This window comes from Heptranchias perlo, unplaced genomic scaffold (assembly GCF_035084215.1).
Source record: "Heptranchias perlo isolate sHepPer1 unplaced genomic scaffold, sHepPer1.hap1 HAP1_SCAFFOLD_1528, whole genome shotgun sequence".
NCBI classification, from domain to species: Eukaryota; Metazoa; Chordata; class Chondrichthyes; order Hexanchiformes; family Hexanchidae; genus Heptranchias; species Heptranchias perlo.
This window is the reverse complement of record NW_027138783.1, coordinates 10,564-34,398: the sequence shown is the minus strand read 5'-3', so window position 1 is coordinate 34,398 and position 23,835 is coordinate 10,564. Positions and strand designations below refer to the sequence as shown.

The following is a 23,835-nucleotide window of genomic DNA, read 5'->3' as shown; positions in this document are numbered from 1 at the left end:
TCTGTTACACACAGGAACAGGAGGAGGCCCATTCATTCCCCCTCGAGTCTGTTACACACAGGAACAGGAGGAGGGCCATTCATTCCCCCTCGAGTCTGTTACACACAGGAACAGGAGGAGGGCCATTCATTCCCCCTCGAGTCTGTTACACAGGAACAGGAGAGGGCCATTCATTCCCCCTCGAGTCTGTTACACACAGGAACAGGAGGAGGGCCATTCATTCCCCCTCGAGTCTGTTACACAGGAACAGGAGGAGGGCCATTCATTCCCCCTCGAGTCTGTTACACAGGGAACAGGAGGAGGGCCATTCATTCCCCCTCGAGTCTGTTACACAGGAACAGGAGGAGGGCCATTCATTCCCCCTCGAGTCTGTTACACAGGAACAGGAGGAGGGCCATTCATTCCCCCTCGAGTCTGTTACACAGGAACAGGAGGAGGCCCATTCATTCCCCCTCGAGTCTGTTACACAGGAACAGGAGGAGGGCCCATTCATTCCCCCTCGAGTCTGTTACACAGGAACAGGAGGAGGGCCATTCATTCCCCCTCGAGTCTGTTACACAGGAACAGGAGGAGGGCCATTCATTCCCCCTCGAGTCTGTTACACAGGAACAGGAGGAGGGCCATTCATTCCCCCTCGAGTCTGTTACACAGGAACAGGAGGAGGGCCATTCATTCCCCCTCGAGTCTGTTACACAGGAACAGGAGGAGGCCCATTCATTCCCCCTCGAGTCTGTTACACAGGAACAGGAGGAGGGCCATTCATTCCCCCTCGAGTCTGTTACACAGGAACAGGAGGAGGGCCATTCATTCCCCCTCGAGTCTGTTACACAGGAACAGGAGGAGGGCCCATTCATTCCCCCTCGAGTCTGTTACACAGGAACAGGAGGAGGGCCCATTCATTCCCCCTCGAGTCTGTTACACAGGAACAGGAGGAGGGCCATTCATTCCCCCTCGAGTCTGTTACACAGGAACAGGAGGAGGGCCCATTCATTCCCCCTCGAGTCTGTTACACAGGAACAGGAGGAGGGCCATTCATTCCCCCTCGAGTCTGTTACACAGGAACAGGAGGAGGCCCATTCATTCCCCCTCGAGTCTGTTACACAGGAACAGGAGGAGGGCCATTCATTCCCCCTCGAGTCTGTTACACAGGAACAGGAGGAGGCCCATTCATTCCCCCTCGAGTCTGTTACACAGGAACAGGAGGAGGGCCATTCATTCCCCCTCGAGTCTGTTACACACAGGAACAGGAGGAGGCCCATTCATTCCCCCTCGAGTCTGTTACACAGGAACAGGAGGAGGGCCATTCATTCCCCCTCGAGTCTGTTACACAGGAACAGGAGGAGGGCCATTCATTCCCCCTCGAGTCTGTTACACAGGAACAGGAGGAGGGCCATTCATTCCCCCTCGAGTCTGTTACACAGGAACAGGAGGAGGCCCATTCATTCCCCCTCGAGTCTGTTACACAGGAACAGGAGGAGGGCCATTCATTCCCCCTCGAGTCTGTTACACAGGAACAGGAGGAGGCCCATTCATTCCCCCTCGAGTCTGTTACACAGGAACAGGAGGAGGCCCATTCATTCCCCCTCGAGTCTGTTACACAGGAACAGGAGGAGGCCCATTCATTCCCCCTCGAGTCTGTTACACAGGAACAGGAGGAGGGCCATTCATTCCCCCTCGAGTCTGTTACACAGGAACAGGAGGAGGGCCATTCATTCCCCCTCGAGTCTGTTACACAGGAACAGGAGGAGGGCCATTCATTCCCCCTCGAGTCTGTTACACAGGAACAGGAGGAGGGCCATTCATTCCCCCTCGAGTCTGTTACACAGGAACAGGAGGAGGCCATTCATTCCCCCTCGAGTCTGTTACACAGGAACAGGAGGAGGGCCATTCATTCCCCCTCGAGTCTGTTACACAGGAACAGGAGGAGGCCCATTCATTCCCCCTCGAGTCTGTTACACAGGAACAGGAGGAGGCCCATTCATTCCCCCTCGAGTCTGTTACACAGGAACAGGAGGAGGGCCATTCATTCCCCCTCGAGTCTGTTACACAGGAACAGGAGGAGGGCCATTCATTCCCCCTCGAGTCTGTTACACAGGAACAGGAGGAGGCCATTCATTCCCCCTCGAGTCTGTTACACAGGAACAGGAGGAGGGCCATTCATTCCCCCTCGAGTCTGTTACACAGGAACAGGAGGAGGGCCATTCATTCCCCCTCGAGTCTGTTACACAGGAACAGGAGGAGGGCCATTCATTCCCCCTCGAGTCTGTTACACAGGAACAGGAGGAGGCCATTCATTCCCCCTCGAGTCTGTTACACAGGAACAGGAGGAGGCCCATTCATTCCCCTCGAGTCTGTTACACAGGAACAGGAGGAGGGCCATTCATTCCCCCTCGAGTCTGTTACACAGGAACAGGAGGAGGGCCATTCATTCCCCCTCGAGTCTGTTACACAGGAACAGGAGGAGGGCCATTCATTCCCCCTCGAGTCTGTTACACAGGAACAGGAGGAGGGCCATTCATTCCCCCTCGAGTCTGTTACACAGGAACAGGAGGAGGGCCATTCATTCCCCCTCGAGTCTGTTACACAGGAACAGGAGGAGGGCCATTCATTCCCCCTCGAGTCTGTTACACAGGAACAGGAGGAGGCCCATTCATTCCCCCTCGAGTCTGTTACACAGGAACAGGAGGAGGGCCATTCATTCCCCCTCGAGTCTGTTACACAGGAACAGGAGGAGGCCATTCATTCCCCCTCGAGTCTGTTACACAGGAACAGGAGGAGGGCCATTCATTCCCCCTCGAGTCTGTTACACAGGAACAGGAGGAGGGCCATTCATTCCCCCCTCGAGTCTGTTACACAGGAACAGGAGGAGGGCCATTCATTCCCCCTCGAGTCTGTTACACAGGAACAGGAGGAGGGCCATTCATTCCCCCTCGAGTCTGTTACACACAGGAACAGGAGGAGGGCCATTCATTCCCCCTCGAGTCTGTTACACAGGAACAGGAGGAGGGCCATTCATTCCCCCTCGAGTCTGTTACACAGGAACAGGAGGAGGGCCATTCATTCCCCCTCGAGTCTGTTACACAGGAACAGGAGGAGGGCCATTCATTCCCCCTCGAGTCTGTTACACAGGAACAGGAGGAGGGCCCATTCATTCCCCCTCGAGTCTGTTACACAGGAACAGGAGGAGGCCCATTCATTCCCCCTCGAGTCTGTTACACAGGAACAGGAGGAGGGCCATTCATTCCCCCTCGAGTCTGTTACACAGGAACAGGAGGAGGGCCATTCATTCCCCCTCGAGTCTGTTACACAGGAACAGGAGGAGGGCCATTCATTCCCCCTCGAGTCTGTTACACAGGAACAGGAGGAGGGCCATTCATTCCCCCTCGAGTCTGTTACACAGGAACAGGAGGAGGGCCATTCATTCCCCCTCGAGTCTGTTACACAGGAACAGGAGGAGGGCCATTCATTCCCCCTCGAGTCTGTTACACAGGAACAGGAGGAGGCCCATTCATTCCCCCTCGAGTCTGTTACACAGGAACAGGAGGAGGGCCATTCATTCCCCCTCGAGTCTGTTACACAGGAACAGGAGGAGGGCCATTCATTCCCCCTCGAGTCTGTTACACAGGAACAGGAGGAGGGCCATTCATTCCCCCTCGAGTCTGTTACACAGGAACAGGAGGAGGGCCATTCATTCCCCCTCGAGTCTGTTACACAGGAACAGGAGGAGGCCATTCATTCCCCCTCGAGTCTGTTACACAGGAACAGGAGGAGGCCATTCATTCCCCCTCGAGTCTGTTACACAGGAACAGGAGGAGGGCCATTCATTCCCCCTCGAGTCTGTTACACACAGGAACAGGAGGAGGGCCATTCATTCCCCCTCGAGTCTGTTACACAGGAACAGGAGGAGGCCATTCATTCCCCCTCGAGTCTGTTACACAGGAACAGGAGGAGGCCATTCATTCCCCCTCGAGTCTGTTACACAGGAACAGGAGGAGGGCCATTCATTCCCCCTCGAGTCTGTTACACACAGGAACAGGAGGAGGCCATTCATTCCCCCTCGAGTCTGTTACACAGGAACAGGAGGAGGGCCATTCATTCCCCCTCGAGTCTGTTACACAGGAACAGGAGGAGGGCCATTCATTCCCCCTCGAGTCTGTTACACAGGAACAGGAGGAGGGCCATTCATTCCCCCTCGAGTCTGTTACACAGGAACAGGAGGAGGGCCATTCATTCCCCCTCGAGTCTGTTACACACAGGAACAGGAGGAGGGCCATTCATTCCCCCCTCGAGTCTGTTACACAGGAACAGGAGGAGGGCCATTCATTCCCCCTCGAGTCTGTTACACAGGAACAGGAGGAGGGCCATTCATTCCCCCTCGAGTCTGTTACACAGGAACAGGAGGAGGGCCATTCATTCCCCCTCGAGTCTGTTACACACAGGAACAGGAGGAGGGCCATTCATTCCCCCTCGAGTCTGTTACACAGGAACAGGAGGAGGGCCATTCATTCCCCCTCGAGTCTGTTACACAGGAACAGGAGGAGGCCATTCATTCCCCCTCGAGTCTGTTACACAGGAACAGGAGGAGGGCCATTCATTCCCCCTCGAGTCTGTTACACAGGAACAGGAGGAGGCCATTCATTCCCCCTCGAGTCTGTTACACAGGAACAGGAGGAGGGCCATTCATTCCCCCTCGAGTCTGTTACACAGGAACAGGAGGAGGGCCATTCATTCCCCCTCGAGTCTGTTACACAGGAACAGGAGGAGGGCCCATTCATTCCCCCCTCGAGTCTGTTACACAGGAACAGGAGGAGGGCCATTCATTCCCCCTCGAGTCTGTTACACAGGAACAGGAGGAGGGCCATTCATTCCCCCTCGAGTCTGTTACACAGGGAACAGGAGGAGGGCCATTCATTCCCCCTCGAGTCTGTTACACAGGAACAGGAGGAGGCCCATTCATTCCCCCTCGAGTCTGTTACACAGGAACAGGAGGAGGGCCATTCATTCCCCCCTCGAGTCTGTTACACAGGAACAGGAGGAGGCCCATTCATTCCCCCTCGAGTCTGTTACACAGGAACAGGAGGAGGGCCATTCATTCCCCCTCGAGTCTGTTACACACAGGAACAGGAGGAGGGCCATTCATTCCCCCTCGAGTCTGTTACACAGGAACAGGAGGAGGGCCATTCATTCCCCCTCGAGTCTGTTACACAGGAACAGGAGGAGGGCCATTCATTCCCCCTCGAGTCTGTTACACAGGAACAGGAGGAGGCCATTCATTCCCCCTCGAGTCTGTTACACAGGAACAGGAGGAGGGCCATTCATTCCCCCTCGAGTCTGTTACACAGGAACAGGAGGAGGGCCATTCATTCCCCCTCGAGTCTGTTACACAGGAACAGGAGGAGGGCCATTCATTCCCCCTCGAGTCTGTTACACAGGAACAGGAGGAGGGCCCATTCATTCCCCCTCGAGTCTGTTACACACAGGAACAGGAGGAGGGCCATTCATTCCCCCTCGAGTCTGTTACACAGGAACAGGAGGAGGGCCATTCATTCCCCCTCGAGTCTGTTACACAGGAACAGGAGGAGGGCCCATTCATTCCCCCTCGAGTCTGTTACACAGGAACAGGAGGAGGGCCATTCATTCCCCCTCGAGTCTGTTACACACAGGAACAGGAGGAGGGCCATTCATTCCCCCTCGAGTCTGTTACACACAGGAACAGGAGGAGGGCCATTCATTCCCCCTCGAGTCTGTTACACAGGAACAGGAGGAGGCCATTCATTCCCCCTCGAGTCTGTTACACAGGAACAGGAGGAGGCGCATTCATTCCCCCTCGAGTCTGTTACACAGGAACAGGAGGAGGCCATTCATTCCCCCTCGAGTCTGTTACACAGGAACAGGAGGAGGGCCATTCATTCCCCCTCGAGTCTGTTACACACAGGAACAGGAGGAGGGCCATTCATTCCCCCTCGAGTCTGTTACACACAGGAACAGGAGGAGGGCCCATTCATTCCCCCTCGAGTCTGTTACACACAGGAACAGGAGGAGGGCCATTCATTCCCCCTCGAGTCTGTTACACACAGGAACAGGAGGAGGGCCATTCATTCCCCCTCGAGTCTGTTACACACAGGAACAGGAGGAGGCCATTCATTCCCCCTCGAGTCTGTTACACAGGAACAGGAGGAGGGCCATTCATTCCCCCCTCGAGTCTGTTACACAGGAACAGGAGGAGGGCCATTCATTCCCCCTCGAGTCTGTTACACACAGGAACAGGAGGAGGGCCATTCATTCCCCCTCGAGTCTGTTACACAGGAACAGGAGGAGGCCCATTCATTCCCCCTCGAGTCTGTTACACAGGAACAGGAGGAGGGCCATTCATTCCCCCTCGAGTCTGTTACACAGGAACAGGAGGAGGGCCATTCATTCCCCCTCGAGTCTGTTACACAGGAACAGGAGGAGGGCCATTCATTCCCCCTCGAGTCTGTTACACAGGAACAGGAGGAGGGCCATTCATTCCCCCTCGAGTCTGTTACACAGGAACAGGAGGAGGGCCATTCATTCCCCCTCGAGTCTGTTACACAGGAACAGGAGGAGGCCATTCATTCCCCCTCGAGTCTGTTACACAGGAACAGGAGGAGGGCCATTCATTCCCCCTCGAGTCTGTTACACAGGAACAGGAGGAGGCCATTCATTCCCCCTCGAGTCTGTTACACAGGAACAGGAGGAGGGCCATTCATTCCCCCTCGAGTCTGTTACACACAGGACAGGAGGAGGGCCATTCATTCCCCCTCGAGTCTGTTACACAGGAACAGGAGGAGGGCCATTCATTCCCCCTCGAGTCTGTTACACACAGGAACAGGAGGAGGGCCATTCATTCCCCCTCGAGTCTGTTACACAGGAACAGGAGGAGGCCCATTCATTCCCCCTCGAGTCTGTTACACAGGAACAGGAGGAGGGCCATTCATTCCCCCTCGAGTCTGTTACACAGGAACAGGAGGAGGGCCATTCATTCCCCCTCGAGTCTGTTACACACAGGAACAGGAGGAGGGCCATTCATTCCCCCTCGAGTCTGTTACACACGGAACAGGAGGAGGGCCATTCATTCCCCCTCGAGTCTGTTACACAGGAACAGGAGGAGGGCCATTCATTCCCCCCTCGAGTCTGTTACACAGGAACAGGAGGAGGGCCATTCATTCCCCCTCGAGTCTGTTACACAGGAACAGGAGGAGGCCATTCATTCCCCCTCGAGTCTGTTACACAGGAACAGGAGGAGGGCCATTCATTCCCCCTCGAGTCTGTTACACAGGAACAGGAGGAGGGCCATTCATTCCCCCTCGAGTCTGTTACACAGGAACAGGAGGAGGGCCATTCATTCCCCCTCGAGTCTGTTACACACAGGAACAGGAGGAGGGCCATTCATTCCCCCTCGAGTCTGTTACACACGGGAACAGGAGGAGGGCCATTCATTCCCCCTCGAGTCTGTTACACAGGAACAGGAGGAGGGCCATTCATTCCCCCTCGAGTCTGTTACACAGGAACAGGAGGAGGGCCATTCATTCCCCCCTCGAGTCTGTTACACACGGAACAGGAGGAGGGCCATTCATTCCCCCTCGAGTCTGTTACACAGGAACAGGAGGAGGGCCATTCATTCCCCCTCGAGTCTGTTACACAGGAACAGGAGGAGGGCCCATTCATTCCCCCTCGAGTCTGTTACACAGGAACAGGAGGAGGGCCATTCATTCCCCCTCGAGTCTGTTACACAGGAACAGGAGGAGGGCCATTCATTCCCCCTCGAGTCTGTTACACAGGAACAGGAGGAGGGCCATTCATTCCCCCTCGAGTCTGTTACACAGGGACAGGAGGAGGGCCATTCATTCCCCCTCGAGTCTGTTACACAGGAACAGGAGGAGGCCATTCATTCCCCCTCGAGCCTGTTACACAGGAACAGGAGGAGGGCCATTCATTCCCCCTCGAGTCTGTTACACAGGACAGGAGGAGGCCCATTCATTCCCCCTCGAGTCTGTTACACAGGGACAGGAGGAGGGCCATTCATTCCCCCTCGAGTCTGTTACACAGGAACAGGAGGAGGGCCATTCATTCCCCCTCGAGTCTGTTACACAGGGACAGGAGGAGGGCCCATTCATTCCCCCTCGAGTCTGTTACACAGGAACAGGAGGAGGGCCATTCATTCCCCCTCGAGTCTGTTACACACAGGAACAGGAGGAGGGCCATTCATTCCCCCTCGAGTCTGTTACACAGGAACAGGAGGAGGGCCATTCATTCCCCCTCGAGTCTGTTACACAGGGAACAGGAGGAGGGCCATTCATTCCCCCTCGAGTCTGTTACACACAGGAACAGGAGGAGGGCCATTCATTCCCCCTCGAGTCTGTTACACAGGAACAGGAGGAGGGCCATTCATTCCCCCTCGAGTCTGTTACACAGGAACAGGAGGAGGGCCATTCATTCCCCCTCGAGTCTGTTACACAGGAACAGGAGGAGGGCCATTCATTCCCCCTCGAGTCTGTTACACAGGAACAGGAGGAGGCCCATTCATTCCCCCTCGAGTCTGTTACACAGGAACAGGAGGAGGGCCATTCATTCCCCCTCGAGTCTGTTACACAGGAACAGGAGGAGGGCCCATTCATTCCCCCTCGAGTCTGTTACACAGGAACAGGAGGAGGCCATTCATTCCCCCTCGAGTCTGTTACACAGGAACAGGAGGAGGGCCATTCATTCCCCCTCGAGTCTGTTACACACAGGAACAGGAGGAGGGCCATTCATTCCCCCTCGAGTCTGTTACACAGGAACAGGAGGAGGCCATTCATTCCCCCTCGAGTCTGTTACACAGGAACAGGAGGAGGGCCATTCATTCCCCCTCGAGTCTGTTACACACAGGAACAGGAGGAGGGCCCATTCATTCCCCCTCGAGTCTGTTACACAGGAACAGGAGGAGGGCCATTCATTCCCCCTCGAGTCTGTTACACAGGAACAGGAGGAGGGCCATTCATTCCCCCTCGAGTCTGTTACACACAGGAACAGGAGGAGGGCCATTCATTCCCCCTCGAGTCTGTTACACAGGAACAGGAGGAGGGCCCATTCATTCCCCCTCGAGTCTGTTACACCAGGAACAGGAGGAGGGCCATTCATTCCCCCTCGAGTCTGTTACACAGGAACAGGAGGAGGGCCATTCATTCCCCCTCGAGTCTGTTACACACAGGGAACAGGAGGAGGCCCATTCATTCCCCCTCGAGTCTGTTACACAGGAACAGGAGGAGGGCCATTCATTCCCCCTCGAGTCTGTTACACAGGAACAGGAGGAGGGCCATTCATTCCCCCTCGAGTCTGTTACACACAGGAACAGGAGGAGGCCCATTCATTCCCCCTCGAGTCTGTTACACAGGAACAGGAGGAGGGCCATTCATTCCCCCTCGAGTCTGTTACACAGGAACAGGAGGAGGCCCATTCATTCCCCCTCGAGTCTGTTACACAGGGACAGGAGGAGGCCATTCATTCCCCCTCGAGTCTGTTACACAGGAACAGGAGGAGGGCCATTCATTCCCCCTCGAGTCTGTTACACAGGAACAGGAGGAGGCCCATTCATTCCCCCTCGAGTCTGTTACACACAGGAACAGGAGGAGGGCCATTCATTCCCCCTCGAGTCTGTTACACAGGAACAGGAGGAGGGCCATTCATTCCCCCTCGAGTCTGTTACACAGGAACAGGAGGAGGGCCATTCATTCCCCCTCGAGTCTGTTACACAGGAACAGGAGGAGGGCCATTCATTCCCCCTCGAGTCTGTTACACAGGAACAGGAGGAGGCCATTCATTCCCCCTCGAGTCTGTTACCACAGGAACAGGAGGAGGGCCATTCATTCCCCCTCGAGCCTGTTACACAGGAACAGGAGGAGGGCCATTCATTCCCCCTCGAGTCTGTTACACACAGGAACAGGAGGAGGCCATTCATTCCCCCTCGAGCCTGTTACACACAGGAACAGGAGGAGGCCCATTCATTCCCCCTCGAGTCTGTTACACAGGAACAGGAGGAGGGCCATTCATTCCCCCTCGAGTCTGTTACACACAGGAACAGGAGGAGGGCCATTCATTCCCCCTCGAGTCTGTTACACACAGGAACAGGAGGAGGGCCATTCATTCCCCCTCGAGTCTGTTACACAGGAACAGGAGGAGGCCCATTCATTCCCCCTCGAGTCTGTTACACAGGAACAGGAGGAGGGCCATTCATTCCCCCTCGAGTCTGTTACACAGGAACAGGAGGAGGGCCATTCATTCCCCCTCGAGTCTGTTACACAGGAACAGGAGGAGGGCCATTCATTCCCCCTCGAGTCTGTTACACACAGGAACAGGAGGAGGGCCATTCATTCCCCCTCGAGTCTGTTACACAGGAACAGGAGGAGGGCCATTCATTCCCCCTCGAGTCTGTTACACAGGAACAGGAGGAGGCCCATTCATTCCCCCTCGAGTCTGTTACACACAGGAACAGGAGGAGGGCCATTCATTCCCCCTCGAGTCTGTTACACAGGAACAGGAGGAGGCCCATTCATTCCCCCTCGAGTCTGTTACACAGGAACAGGAGGAGGCCCATTCATTCCCCCTCGAGTCTGTTACACACAGGAACAGGAGGAGGCCCATTCATTCCCCCTCGAGTCTGTTACACAGGAACAGGAGGAGGGCCATTCATTCCCCCTCGAGTCTGTTACACAGGAACAGGAGGAGGGCCATTCATTCCCCCTCGAGTCTGTTACACAGGAACAGGAGGAGGCCCATTCATTCCCCCTCGAGTCTGTTACACAGGAACAGGAGGAGGGCCATTCATTCCCCCTCGAGTCTGTTACACAGGAACAGGAGGAGGGCCATTCATTCCCCCTCGAGTCTGTTACACAGGAACAGGAGGAGGGCCATTCATTCCCCCTCGAGTCTGTTACACAGGAACAGGAGGAGGGCCATTCATTCCCCCTCGAGTCTGTTACACAGGAACAGGAGGAGGGCCATTCATTCCCCCTCGAGTCTGTTACACAGGAACAGGAGGAGGCCCATTCATTCCCCCTCGAGTCTGTTACACAGGAACAGGAGGAGGCCCATTCATTCCCCCTCGAGCCTGTTACACAGGAACAGGAGGAGGCCCATTCATTCCCCCTCGAGTCTGTTACACAGGAACAGGAGGAGGGCCATTCATTCCCCCTCGAGTCTGTTACACAGGAACAGGAGGAGGGCCATTCATTCCCCCTCGAGTCTGTTACACAGGAACAGGAGGAGGGCCATTCATTCCCCCTCGAGCCTGTTACACAGGAACAGGAGGAGGGCCATTCATTCCCCCTCGAGTCTGTTACACAGGAACAGGAGGAGGCCCATTCATTCCCCCTCGAGTCTGTTACACAGGAACAGGAGGAGGCCAATCAAGCCCCCTCGAGCCTGTTACACAGGAACAGGAGGAGGGCCATTCATTCCCCCTCGAGTCTGTTACACAGGAACAGGAGGAGGGCCATTCATTCCCCCTCGAGTCTGTTACACAGGAACAGGAGGAGGGCCATTCATTCCCCCTCGAGTCTGTTACACACAGGAACAGGAGGAGGGCCATTCAGCCCCTCGAGTCTGTTACACAGGAACAGGAGGAGGGCCATTCATTCCCCCTCGAGTCTGTTACACACAGGAACAGGAGGAGGGCCATTCATTCCCCCTCGAGTCTGTTACACACAGGAACAGGAGGAGGCCATTCATTCCCCCTCGAGTCTGTTACACAGGAACAGGAGGAGGCCATTCATTCCCCCTCGAGTCTGTTACACAGGAACAGGAGGAGGGCCATTCATTCCCCCTCGAGTCTGTTACACAGGAACAGGAGGAGGCCCATTCATTCCCCCTCGAGTCTGTTACACAGGAACAGGAGGAGGCCCATTCATTCCCCCTCGAGTCTGTTACACAGGAACAGGAGGAGGGCCATTCATTCCCCCTCGAGTCTGTTACACAGGAACAGGAGGAGGCCATTCATTCCCCCTCGAGTCTGTTACACAGGAACAGGAGGAGGCCATTCATTCCCCCTCGAGTCTGTTACACAGGAACAGGAGGAGGGCCATTCATTCCCCCTCGAGTCTGTTACACAGGAACAGGAGGAGGCCATTCATTCCCCCTCGAGTCTGTTACACAGGAACAGGAGGAGGCCATTCATTCCCCCTCGAGCCTGTTACACAGGAACAGGAGGAGGCCATTCATTCCCCCTCGAGCCTGTTACACAGGAACAGGAGGAGGGCCATTCATTTCCCATCGAGCCTGTTACACAGGGACAGGAGGAGGGCCATTCATTCCCCCTCGAGCCTGTTACACAGGAACAGGAGGAGGCCATTCATTCCCCCCCTCGAGTCTGTTACACAGGAACAGGAGGAGGCCCATTCATTCCCCCTCGAGTCTGTTACACAGGAACAGGAGGAGGCCCATTCATTCCCCCTCGAGTCTGTTACACAGGAACAGGAGGAGGCCCATTCATTCCCCCTCGAGTCTGTTACACACAGGAACAGGAGGAGGGCCATTCATTCCCCCTCGAGTCTGTTACACAGGAACAGGAGGAGGCCATTCATTCCCCCTCGAGTCTGTTACACAGGAACAGGAGGAGGGCCATTCATTCCCCCTCGAGTCTGTTACACAGGAACAGGAGGAGGCCCATTCATTCCCCCTCGAGTCTGTTACACACAGGAACAGGAGGAGGGCCATTCATTCCCCCTCGAGTCTGTTACACAGGAACAGGAGGAGGCCATTCATTCCCCCTCGAGTCTGTTACACAGGAACAGGAGGAGGGCCATTCATTCCCCCTCGAGTCTGTTACACAGGAACAGGAGGAGGGCCATTCATTCCCCCTCGAGCCTGTTACACAGGAACAGGAGGAGGGCCATTCATTCCCCCTCGAGCCTGTTACACAGGAACAGGAGGAGGCCCATTCATTCCCCCTCGAGCCTGTTACACAGGAACAGGAGGAGGCCATTCATTCCCCCTCGAGTCTGTTACACAGGAACAGGAGGAGGGCCATTCATTCCCCCTCGAGTCTGTTACACAGGAACAGGAGGAGGCCCATTCAGCCCCTCGAGCCTGTTACACAGGAACAGGAGGAGGCCATTCAGCCCCTCGAGCCTGTTACACAGGAACAGGAGGAGGCCCATTCAGCCCCTCGAGCCTGTTACACAGGAACAGAAGGAGGCCATTCAGCCCCTCGAGCCCGTTCCGCCATTCAATTCGATCATGGCTGATCTCAGCTCCATTTCCCCTCCTTTGCTCGATATCCCTTGGTACCGTTACCCTGCCATCGCCGATGGATCTCAGGCCTCAAAGATTGAAGTTGTGGCCTCTGGTATTTGGACGCTACGACCCAGCCCAGTTACAATGGTCGCTGTACCTGACTGGACAGTACGGGGCCTCTGCCACCCTTTAAACCAAAAGTTCAGGACACTGACCCCCGTCATCATCTCTGCTTCTGTGCCCAAAGGTCTAAGTTAAACGTAAGATCAAACCAACCAGAAATCCTGTCCACCAGATCGCGACGATGTATTTGCAAATGAGGTTGGTGCCAAGTATCAGGACTGAACTGATCAGTAACTGGATTAATCCCAGTACGACCTGGATCACCTGATGGAGAAACAGGTCACATGTAAATCTTTACACAAACAGGGAGCGCCGTTAGCAAGAGGCAGCAAAATCAGCAAAATTTCACAATGGCAAAGACCATCTTAGCTGTATCGTTCGGGCCGGGAGCTGTGCTGATTCCCGAACTCGATATTTAATGAACCAGGAGGTGTCTGAACTTCGAAACTGTTCATCGCTGATAATCAAACACCAGCAAACATGAGAAATAGGAGCAGGATGAGGCCATTCGGCCCCTCGAGCCTGCTCCGCCGTTCAATTAGATCATGGCTGATCTTCGACCTCAACTCCACTTTCCCCCCCGATCCCCGTATCCCTCGATTCCCCAAAAACCCATCGATCAGCCTTGAATATTCTCAACGACTGAGCATCCACAGCCCTCTGGGGGAGAGAATTCCAAAGATTCACCTCCCTCCGAGTGAAGAAATTCCTCCTCCTCTCAGTCTAGGATGGCCGACCCCTTATCCTGAGACTGCGCCCCCTGGTTCGAGACTCTCCAGCCCCGGGGGGGAAACAGCCTCTCAGCATCTACCCTGTCAAACCCCCCTCAGAATCTTATCTGTTTCAATGAGATCGCCTCTCGTTCTTCCAAACTCCAGAGAGTATCGGCCCATTCTACTCAACCTCTCCTCATAGGACAACCCTCTCATCCCAGGAATCGATCGAGTGAACCTTCATTGCACCCCCTCTAAGGCGAGTATATCCTTCCTTAGATAAGGAGACCAAAACTGTACACAGTGCTCCAGGTGAGGTCTCTCCAAAGCCCTGTCCAATTGTAGTGAGACTTCCTCACTCTTGGACTCCAATCCCATTGCAATAAAGACCAACGTACCATTTGCCTTCCTAATTACTCGCTCTCCCTACATGTTCACTTTCTGTGTTTCCTGTACGAGGACACCCAAATCCCTCTGAACACCAACATTTAATAGTTTCTCACCATTTAAAAAATATTCTGTTTTTCTATTCTTCCCACCACAGTGAATAACGTCACATTTCCCCACATTATTCTCCATCTGCCACCTTCTCACCCACTCTCTTAACCTCTCGATATCCCTTTGCAGACTCTCTGTGTCCTCCTCACAGCTTACTCTCCCACCGAGCTTTGTATCATCAGCAAACTTGGACACATTACACTCGGTCCCTTCATCTCAGTCATTAATATCGATTGTAAATAGCTGAGGCCCAAGCACTGATCCCTGCGATACCCCACTAGTTACAGCCTGTCAACCCGAGAATGACCCGTTTATCCCTACTCTCTGTTTCCTGTCCTTTAACCAATCCTCTATCCATGTTAATATATTACCCCCAATCCCATGAGCCCTTACCTTGTGTAACAACCTTTTATGTTGCACCTTATCGAATGCCTTTTGAAAATCCAAATATAGACATCCACTGGTTCCCCTTTATCCACCCTGCGAGTTACACACTCGAAAAACTCTAATAAATTTGTCAAACACGATTTCCCTTTCATAAAACCATGTTGACTCTGCCTGATCATATTATGATTTTCTAAATGCCCGGTTACCACTTCCTTAATAATGGATTCCAGCATTTTCCTGACGACTGATGTCGGTCTAACTGGCCTGTAGTTCCCTGTTTTTTCTCTCCCTCCTTTCTTGAATATCGGGGTTACATTTGCTCCCTTCCAATCCACTGGGACTGTTCCTGAATCTAGGGAATTTTTGGAAGATCACAACCAATGCGCCCACCATCTCTGCAGCCACCTCTTATAGAACCCGAGGATGTCGGCCATCGGGTCCAGGGGATTTGTCGGCTTTTAGTCCCATTAATTTCTCCAGTACTTTTTCTCTACTGATACTAATTGTTTTAAGTTCCTCACTCTCATTAGACCCTTGGTTCCTCACTATTTCTGGTTTGCTTTTTGTGTCTTCCACTGTGAAGACAGATACAAAATATTTGTTTAATGGATCTGCCATTTCCTGATTCTCCGTTATAATTGGAGTGCAGCATTTGTCCCCATTACGAGGAGCTGGGTTTCTCATTTAACAATGAACAAGCTTCCCCGTCGTTGCTACGACCCTGTCCAGAAGGAATCTGTTCTCACCCCGAGGACTTTGGGTTCCCCTTTCAGCAATTTCTGCAGATGGCGAGGTATCCCTCGATGCCCGTTGGCCCTGGGTTCCACAGTGGCTGATGGCCCACCTTCTCCCTGTGCCTGTGGGTGTGTGTCGGTGCTCAGTTCATCTCCCCTCTGATCGAAGGCGGTCTCCATCTCTCTCTCTCTCTCTCTCGCTCTTAAAGGGAAGGTGTGGGAGATCTTTACAGTCACTGAAACGATCAATCAGAGGAGGAAAGGACATTATTACATAACTGGTTCTGGGAGTGAGGAGAAGGAGAGGAAGGAAGAGAGAGACAACCATAGAAAAGATACAGCACAGAAGGGGCCCATTCGGCCCATCGTGTCCGTGCCGGCTCGAAGAACAACCAGGTGCCCATTCTAAATCCCACCTTCCAGCACCCGGTCCGTAGCCCTGCAGCTTACAGCACTTTAGGTGCAGGTCCAGGTACTTTTTAAAAGAGTTGAGGGTCCCTGCCTCTACCACCAATTCAGGCAGTGAATTCCATACACCCACCACCCTCTGGGTAAAAAAGATTTTCCTCATGTCCCCTCTAATCCTTCCGCCAATCAGCTTAAATCTGTGTCCTCTAGTTCTTGAACTCTCCGCTAGGGGAAACAGGTACTTCCTGTCTACTCTATCTGGGCCCCTCATAATTTTGTACACCTCAATCAAGTCTCCCCTCAGCCTCCTCTGCTCCAAGGAAAACAACCCCAGCCTATCCAATCTCTCCTCGGAGCTGCAATTTTCAAGCCCTGGCAACATTCTTGTAAATCTTCTCTGCACTCTCTCCAGAGCAATTACGTCCTTCCTGTAATGTGGTGACCAGAACTGCGCACAATACTCCAGCTGTGGCCTTACCAGCGTTTTATACAGTTCCATCATTACATCCCTGCTTTTGTATTCTATACCTCGGCTAATAACGGAGAGCATTCCGTATGCCTTCTTCACAACCTTATCTACCTGTACTGTCACCTTCAGGGACCTGTGCACATGCACTCCAAGGTCTCTCACTTCCTCTACCCCTCTCAATATATTCCCGTTTACTGCGTATTCCCTTTTACTGTTTGCCCTCCCTAAGTGCATTACCTCACACTTCTCCGGGTTGAACTCCATTTGCCATTTTTCCGCCCACTCCACCAACCCATTGATATCTTCTTGGAGTCTACAGCTATCCTCTTCACTATCAACTACACGGCCAATTTTTGTGTTGTCTGCAAATGTGCCAATCGTGCCCCCTACATTCAAGTCCAAATCATTAATATATACCACAAACAGCAAGGGACCCAACACTGAGCCCTGTAGCACACCACTGGAAACAGATTTCCATTCGCAAAGACATCCATCGACTTTTACCCTTTGTTTCCTGTTACTGAGACAATTTTGGATCCAATTCGCCACATTTCCCTGTATCCCATGGGCTTTCACCTTTCTGACCAGTCTGCCATGTGGGACCTTGTCAAATGCCTTATTAAAATCTATGTAGATAACATCCACTGCACTACCCTCATCAATCCTCCTTGTCACTTCCTCAAAGAATTCAATCAGATTTGTAAGGCATGACCTTCCCTGAACAAATCCTTGCAGACTATCCCTGATTAAACCATGCCTTTCCAAGTGACAGTTTATCCTATCTCTCAGTATTGATTCTAATAGTTTGCCCACCACCGAGGTAAGACTGACCGGCCTATAATTGTTCAGCCTTTCCCTCGTACCCTTTTTAAACAATGGTACTACGTTTGCAGTCTTCCAGTCCTCCAGTACCTCCCCTGTATCTAGTGAGGATTGGAAAATTATCCTCAGAGCATCTGCTGTTTCCTCCCTGGCTTCCTTCAATAGCCCAGGAAACAATCCATCCGGCCCTGGTGACTTATCAACTTTCAAGGATTCCAGTCTCTCTCGTACTCTTTGCTTTCCTTATTCCCTTTTTACGCCATCCCTGTACTTTCTATACTCCTCGAGGCTTTCTGCAGTATTTCGTTTTCTGTGACAGTCATAACCTTTCTTTCTCTGCTTTATCTTGCCCCGTATACTTCTAGACAACCAGGGGGCTCTAGATTTGGCAGTGCCTCCCTCTTCCTTTGAGGGGACGTATCTGCATTGTACCCATAGAATTTCACTTTTCAGTGCCTCCCACTGATTTCTCCTCAAGTAGTTGTGTCCAGTCCACTTCTGCCAAATCACCTCTTAGTTCTGTAAAATTTGCCTTCCCCCCAATTTAAAACGTGATTTAACTCTTTCCTTTTCCGTAATAATGCTAAAACTAACTGAATTGTGGTCACTCTCCCCAATATGGTCACCCACTGTCACTTCACCCACTTGCCCATCTTCATTTCCCAGGACTAAATCTAGAATTGCCTCCCCTCTTGTTGGGTTTGTCACGTACTGGCTAAAAAAGTTCTCCTGGACACCGATCAGGAATTTTGCGCCCTCTGTGCCCCTCACACTGTTTGAATCCCAGTTGATGTTCGGGTAGTTAAGTCCCCGACTATTATTGCCCTCTTATTTTTGCACTCAGAAATTTGCCTACAGGTTCTTCTCTCTCCCTTTCGCTATTCGGGGGTCTATAGTTCACTCCCAGTAGTGTGACTGCCCCTTTTTTATTTCTTAGCTCAACCCATATGGCCTCGATCGATGATCCATTGAGCATATCATCCCTTCCCACAACTGGAATTGATTCTTTAACCAATAATGCGACCCCCCCTACTTTTTAATCACCCACTCTATCCTGCCTGAAAACTCTGTATCCAGGGATATTGAGCTGCCAATTCTCCCCCTCTTTAAGCCAGGTTTCCGTTATAGCAATGATATCGTGCTGCCATGTGTCGATCTGTGCCCGCAGCTCATCTGCTTTGTTTGTAATACTCCTGGCATTGAAGTATATCCCCTTTAACCCCGTCAAATTCCTGTGCTGAACACTCTTTATCGAAAGAATCTTACAACACTGGGTCATAGTCCAACAAATTCATTTGAAAATCACAAGCTTTCGGAGGCTTCCTCCTTCGTCAGGTGAGTGTCCTGAGTCACACTCACCTGACGAAGGAGAAAGCCTCCGAAAGCTTGTGATTTTCAAATAAAACTGTTGGACTATGACCTGGTGTTGTAAGATTCTTTACATTTGTCAACCCCAGTCCATCACCGGCATCTCCACATCATGATCACTATTTAACCTTTGCTTCTTTTGTCGTTCTGAGTCACTAACTACATCACTAACTGCCTTTCGACTTCCCGTTTCCTGGTCTGAACTTGTCCGATCTGTACCTGCCCTTTGGTTCCCATCCCCCTGCCATTCTAGTTCAAACCCTCCCCAACAGAACGAGCAAACGCCCCCGCGAGGATATCGGTCCTGGTCCTGCTCGGGTGCACCCCGTCCGGCCTTGTACAGCTCCCGCCTTTCCCAGAATCGGTCCCAATGCCTCAGGAATTTAAACCCCTCCCTCCTTCACCACCTCTCGAGCCAGGCACTCATCTGGTCTGTTATCCGATTTCTGCTCTCACTGGCACGTGGCACTGGGAGTAATCCTGAGATCACTACCCGAGGGGTCCTGCTTTTTAATTTATCTCCCAACTCCCGATATTCTGCTTGCAGGACCTCATCCCATTTTTTTACCAGTGTCGTTGGGACCAATATGGAACGGGACTGGGAGAGCGATCGTGATGGGGGAATCCATCGTAAGGGGGAACAGATAGGTGTTTCTGCGGCCGAAGACGAGACTCCAGGACGGTGTGTTGCCTCCCTGGTGCTGGGGTCAAGGATGTCACGGAGCGGCTGCAGGACATTCTGAAGGGGGAGGGTGAACAGCCAGAGGTCGTGGTCCACATCGGTACCAATGACATAGGTTAAAAAAGGGGATCTCCCATCTCTCTCCATCTCCTTTCCCCACCTCGGGACGTCCCGAAGCTTCACGGCCAATGAAGGACTTTTTTTTGAGGTGTGCTCACTGTTGTAATGTGGGAAACGCAGCAGCCGATTTGCGCACAGCAAGATCCCACAAACAGCGATGTGATAAATGACCCAGATCATCTGGGTTTTTTTCAGTGATGTCGGTCGAGGGATAAATATCGGGGCCCAGGACCCCGGGGAGAACTCCCCCCTGCTCTTCTTCCAATAGTGGGCCGTGGGATCTTTTACACCCACCCGAGAGGGGCAGACGGGGCCCTCGGTTTAACGTCTCATCCCGAAAGACGGCCCCTCCGACAGTGCGGTGCTCCCTCAGTACTGACCCTCCGACAGTGCGGTGCTCCCTCAGTACTGACCCTCCGACAGTGCGGCGCTCCCTCAGTACTGACCCTCCGACAGTGCGGCGCTCCCTCAGTACTGACCCTCCGACAGTGCGGCGCTCCCTCAGTACCGACCCTCCGACAGTGCGGCGCTCCCTCAGTACTGACCCTCCGACAGTGCGGCGCTCCCTCAGTACCGACCCTCCGACAGTGCGGGGCTCCCTCAGTACTGACCCTCCGACAGTGCGGCGCTCCCTCAGTACCGACCCTCCGACAGTGCGGCGCTCCCTCAGTACCGACCCTCCGACAGTGCGGCGCTCCCTCAGTACTGACCCTCCGACAGTGCGGCCCTCCCTCAGTACCGACCCTCCGACAGTGCGGCCCTCCCTCAGTACTGACCCTCCGACAGTGCGGCCCTCCCTCAGTACTGACCCTCCGACAGTGCGGCGCTCCCTCAGTACCGACCCTCCGACAGTGCGGCCCTCCCTCAGTACTGACCCTCCGACAGTGCGGCCCTCCCTCAGTACCTACAGAGAGACCTGGGGGTGTGTGTACACAAATCTCTGAAGGTGGCAGGACAAGTTGAGAAGGCTGTTGAAAAAGCAGATGGGATCCTGGGCTTTATTAATAGAGGCACAGAGTACAAAAGCAAGGGAGCGATGCTAAACCTTTATAAAACACTGGGTTAGACCCCAGCTGGAGGATTGTGTCCAATTCCTGGCCCTGCACTTTAGGAAGGATGTCCAGGGCCCTCGGAGAGGGAGCGGGACTCTGTGGGAACGAGCAGGAGCGGAGTGGGGAGAGGGGCTATAATCGGAGAGCTCGTCCAAAGGGCCAGCACAGGCTCGATGGGCCAAATGGCCTCCTGCTGTGCCGTACGGTTCTCTGACTGAAAGTCTGGTCCGTGTTTTAGCTTGCGTCGTCTTTTCAGTGTCAGTGAGATGAGATGAGATTAGATTGAAGATTCCACGTAAGGCCCAGATGGGAAGTCGAGGGGCCCAGAGTCGGTGATTCGACCGAGATACCCAACGATTAAATTGCTGACGTTTCCCGATCGCCCGCTCCTGCCTTTACGCCGGCTGCCTCCAGCGCCGTGGGACCCAGACCCTTCTCCGATCGCTGGGCTGCCTTCGAAATTCGTGGACAGGGTTTGGCAGCTGGAGAGAAGGCGGGCCTGCCTCCGTCCGAAATATTCCAGGACGCACGAGACGTGAACGGCGGCAATCGAAACCAGCCTCTGCGCGAATCGGAGGGCCGTAGGAAGGAAGGAGGGCCATTCGGCCCCTCGAGCCTGTCCCACAGGAACAGGAGGAGGCCCATTCACCCCCTCGAGCCTGTCCCACAGGAGGAGGCCGTTTGGCCCCTCGAGCCTGTCCCACTGGAGGAGGCCATTCGGCCCCTCGAGCCTGTCCCACAGGAACAGGAGGAGGCCGTTTGGCCCCTCGAGCCTGTCCCACTGGAGGAGGCCATTCAGCCCCTCGAGCCTGTCCCACAGGAACAGGAGGAGGCCATTCAGCCCCTCGAGCCTGTCCCACTGGAGGAGGCCATTCAGCCCCTCGAGCCTGTCCCACAGGAACAGGAGGAGGCCGTTCAGCCCCTCGAGTCCGTTCCGCCATTCCATGAGATCATGGCTGATCTGTACCTTGACCCCATTTGGTTCCCTGACCCTTAATCCCCTCACCCAACAAAAATCCATCGGTCTCGGGTTTGAAATTCCCAATTGACCCCCGGCCCCGACAGCTTTTTCGGGGGGAGAGAGTTCCAGATTCTCCACTCCCCTTTGTGTGAAGAAACGCTTCCTGACATCACCCCTGGACGGGCCCAGCTCTCATTTTAAGATTCTGCCCCCTTGTTCTGGACTCTCCCCCTCCCACCAGAGGAAATAGTTTCTCTCCATCGACCCTATCGAATCCTTCAATCATCTCAAACCCCCTCGATTAGATCACCCCTCAATCTCCGACACTCGAGGGAACACAAGCCCGGTCTGTGCGACCCCTCCTCGGGATTTAACCCCGGGGTATCGTTGTGGGGAATCTGGGCTGCTCCCCCCTCCTCCGAGGGAGGGGTTCACGAGCCCCCCTCGACCCAGCCTGGTATCGACTCGGAGGAGCCCCAGGGAGGAGGGGGGCTGGTATCCCGTCACGAGCCATCGCGCCCCTCGATGTGGAGGGTCCCTACCTGGTGTCCGTCAGCAGGAGAAGAGTGAGTGAGTGAGCCCGATCCGAGGGGGGGAGGGAGGGAGGGAGGGAGGGAGGGAGGGCGAGGAGCTTTCTGACGGGGACTTCCTGCTCCGTCCCCAAACGCACTGAAACTTTCTGGTTTCCTGTGGAAATAACTGAGAGATAAAAGCGGGGGGGAAGGGGGCGGAGAGAGTGGGCGGGGAGGGGGAGAGTGGGGCAGGGAGGGGGAAGGAGGGGAGAGTGGACAGGAGGGTGGGGAAAGGAGGGGAGAGTGGGCGGGGTGGGGAAAGTGGGGCAGGGAGGGGGAAGGAGGGGAGAGTGGACAGGAGGGTGGGGGAATGAGGGGAGAGTGGGCGGGGTGGGGAGAGTGGGGCAGGGAGGGGGAAGGAGGGGAGAGTGGGCGGGGTGGGGAGAGTGGGGCAGGGAGGGGGAAGGAGGGGAGAGTGGACAGGAGGGTGGGGAAAGGAGGGGAGAGTGGACAGGAGGGTGGGGGAATGAGGGGAGAGTGGGCGGGGTGGGGAGAGTGGGGCAGTGAGGGGGAATGAGGGGAGAGTGGACAGGAGGGTGGGGGAATGAGGGGAGAGTGGACAGGAGGGTGGGGGAATGAGGGGAGAGTGGACAGGATGGTGGGGGAATGAGGGGAGAGTGGACAGGAGGGTGGGGGAATGAGGGGAGAGTGGACAGGATGGTGGGGGAATGAGGGGAGAGTGGGCGGGGTGGGGAGAGTGGGCAGGGAGGGGGAAGGAGGGGAGAGTGGACAGGAGGGTGGGGGAATGAGGGGAGAGTGGGCGGGGTGGGGAGAGTAGGGCAGGGAGGGGGAAGGAGGGGAGAGTGGACAGGAGGGTGGGGGAATGAGGGGAGAGTGGACAGGAGGGTGGGGGAATGAGGGGAGAGTGGACAGGATGGTGGGGGAATGAGTGGAGAGTGGGGCAGGGAGGGGGAAGGAGGGGAGAGTGGACAGGAGGGTGGGGGAATGAGGGGAGAGTGGACAGGAGGGTGGGGGAATGAGGGGAGAGTGGACAGGATGGTGGGGGAATGAGGGGAGAGTGGGGCAGGGAGGGGGAAGGAGGGGAGAGTGGACAGGAGGGTGGGGGAATGAGGGGAGAGTGGACAGGAGGGTGGGGAAAGGAGGGGAGAGAGGGGCAAGGAGGGGGAGGGGGGGAGAGTGGACAGGAGTACCCCCCAGTACTGTACCCCAGTGTTATACAGTGACAGACCTGTACCCCCCAGTACTGTACCCCAGTGTTATACAGTGACAGACCTGTACCCCCCAGTACTGTACCCCAGTGTTATACAGTGACAGACCTGTACCCACCAGTACTGTACCCCAGTGTTATACAGGGACAGACCTGTACCCACCAGTACTGTACCCCAGTGTTATACAGTGACAGACCTGTCCCCACCAGTACTGTACCCCAGTGTTATACAGTGACAGACCTGTACCCACCAGCACTGTACCCCAATGTTATACAGTGACAGACCTGTACCCACCAGCACTGTACCCCAATGTTATACAGTGACAGACCTGTACCCACCAGTACTGTACCCCAGTGTTATACAGTGACAGACCTGTACCCCCCAGTACTGTACCCCAGTGTTATACAGTGACAGACCTGTACCCACCAGCACTGTACCCCAGTGTTATACAGTGACAGACCTGTACCCCCCAGTACTGTACCCCAATGTTATACAGTGACAGACCTGTACCCACCAGCACTGTACCC

At 54.4% G+C, this 23,835-nt stretch overlaps 1 long non-coding RNA gene across 1 annotated transcript; it reads right to left on the bottom strand.

Moving 5' to 3' along the window:
* Positions 1-13,527: 13,527 nt before the first annotated feature.
* On the bottom strand, positions 13,528-22,158 carry LOC137309192 (uncharacterized). Its single transcript, XR_010959791.1, has 3 exons — positions 22,110-22,158; positions 15,698-15,921; positions 13,528-13,617 (listed from the first exon to the last, which is right to left on the bottom strand). It is a non-coding gene; the product is annotated as an uncharacterized lncRNA (long non-coding RNA).
* Between the last annotated feature and the right edge of the window lie 1,677 nt (positions 22,159-23,835).